Consider the following 2,500-nt stretch of genomic DNA (forward strand, 5'->3'; position numbering starts at 1 on the left):
GCCATCTCAGCACCCTGGAACCCCCCGGGTGGCACAGGGCTGGATGGGGCTTTCGTATAGCAGGGACGGTGCTGCCTCTCGCTTCGCTCGCTGTTCGCCGCTCACCGCTCGCTCGCTCAGCCAAAAATGGCCAGTTTTGGCCCGTTTTTGGGCTGTTTTGGCCTGTTTTTGGTCCGTTCTTGCATGGCGCGGTGACCGTCGTGAGCGGAGCAAAACGTCAGCCATCTCAGCACCCTGGAACCCCCCGGGTGGCACAGGGCTGGATGGGGCTTTCGTATAGCAGGGACGGTGCTGCCTCACGCTTCGCTCGCTGTTCGCCGCTCGCCGCTCGCTCGCTGCAGCCAAAAATGACCAGTTTTGGCCCGTTTTTGGGCTGTTTTGGCCTGTTTATGGTCCGTTCTTGCGTGGTGCGGTGACCGTCGTGAGCGGAGCAAAACGTCAGCCATCTCAGCACCCTGGAACCCCCCGGGTGGCACAGGGCTGGATGGGGCTTTCGTATATAGCAGGGACGGTGCTGCCTCTCGCTTCGCTCGCTGTCCGCCGCTCGCCGCTCGCTCGCGCAGCCAAAAATGGCCAGTTTTGGCCCGTTTTTGGGCCGTTTTGGCCAGTTTTTGGCCTGTTCTTGCATTGCGCGGTGACCGTCGAGAGCGGAGCAAAACGTCAGCCATCTCAGCACCCTGGAACCCCCCGGGTGGCACAGGGCTGGATGGGGCTTTCGTATAGCAGGGACGGTGCTGCCTCTCGCTTCGCTCGCTGTCCGCCGCTCGCCGCTCGCTCGTGCAGCCAAAAATGGCCAGTTTTGGCCCGTTTTTGGGCCGTTTTGGCCAGTTTTTGGCCTGTTCTTGCATTGCGCGGTGACCGTCGAGAGCGGAGCAAAACGTCAGCCATCTCAGCACCCTGGAACCCCCCGGGTGGCACAGGGCTGGATGGGGCTTTCGTATAGCAGGGACGGTGCTGCCTCTCGCTTCGCTCGCTGTCCGCCGCTCGCCGCTCGCTCGTGCAGCCAAAAATGGCCAGTTTTGGCCCGTTTTTGGGCCGTTTTGGCCAGTTTTTGGCCTGTTCTTGCATTGCGCGGTGACCGTCGAGAGCGGAGCAAAACGTCAGCCATCTCAGCACCCTGGAACCCCCCGGGTGGCACAGGGCTGGATGGGGCTTTCGTATAGCAGGGACGGTGCTGCCTCTCGCTTCGCTCGCTGTCCGCCGCTCGCCGCTCGCTCGTGCAGCCAAAAATGGCCAGTTTTGGCCCGTTTTTGGGCCGTTTTGGCCAGTTTTTGGCCTGTTCTTGCATTGCGCGGTGACCGTCGAGAGCGGAGCAAAACGTCAGCCATCTCAGCACCCTGGAACCCCCCGGGTGGCACAGGGCTGGATGGGGCTTTCGTATAGCAGGGACGGTGCTGCCTCTCGCTTCGCTCGCTGTCCGCCGCTCGCCGCTCGCTCGTGCAGCCAAAAATGGCCAGTTTTGGCCCGTTTTTGGGCCGTTTTGGCCAGTTTTTGGCCTGTTCTTGCATTGCGCGGTGACCGTCGAGAGCGGAGCAAAACGTCAGCCATCTCAGCACCCTGGAACCCCCCGGGTGGCACAGGGCTGGATGGGGCTTTCGTATAGCAGGGACGGTGCTGCCTCTCGCTTCGCTCGCTGTCCGCCGCTCGCCGCTCGCTCGCGCAGCCAAAAATGGCCAGTTTTGGCCCGTTTTTGGGCCGTTTTGGCCAGTTTTTGGCCTGTTCTTGCATTGCGCGGTGACCGTCGAGAGCGGAGCAAAACGTCAGCCATCTCAGCACCCTGGAACCCCCCGGGTGGCACAGGGCTGGATGGGGCTTTCGTATAGCAGGGACGGTGCTGCCTCTCGCTTCGCTCGCTGTCCGCCGCTCGCCGCTCGCGCAGCCAAAAATGGCCAGTTTTGGCCCGTTTTTGGGCCGTTTTGGCCAGTTTTTGGCCTGTTCTTGCATTGCGCGGTGACCGTCGAGAGCGGAGCAAAACGTCAGCCATCTCAGCACCCTGGAACCCCCCGGGTGGCACAGGGCTGGATGGGGCTTTCGTATAGCAGGGACGGTGCTGCCTCTCGCTTCGCTCGCTGTTCGCCGCTCGCCGCTCGCTCGCGCAGCCAAAAATGGCCAGTTTTGGCCCGTTTTTGGGCTGTTTTGGCCAGTTTTTGGCCTGTTCTTGCGTGGTGCGGTGACCGTCGTGAGCGGAGCAAAACGTCAGCCATCTCAGCACCCTGGAACCCCCCGGGTGGCACAGGGCTGGATGGGGCTTTCGTATAGCAGGGACGGTGCTGCCTCTCGCTTCGCTCGCTGTTCGCCGCTCGCCGCTCGCTCGCGCAGCCAAAAATGGCCAGTTTTGGCCCGTTTTTGGGCTGTTTTGGCCTGTTTTTGGGCTGTTCTTGTGTGGCGCGGTGACCGTCGTGAGCGGAGCAAAATGTCAGCCATCTCAGCACCCTGGAACCCCCCGGGTGGCACAGGGCTGGATGGGGCTTTCGTATAGCAGGGACGGTGCTGCCTCGCG

This window comes from Musa acuminata, unplaced genomic scaffold (genome assembly GCF_036884655.1).
Source record: "Musa acuminata AAA Group cultivar baxijiao unplaced genomic scaffold, Cavendish_Baxijiao_AAA HiC_scaffold_765, whole genome shotgun sequence".
NCBI lineage: Eukaryota > Viridiplantae > Streptophyta > Magnoliopsida > Zingiberales > Musaceae > Musa > Musa acuminata.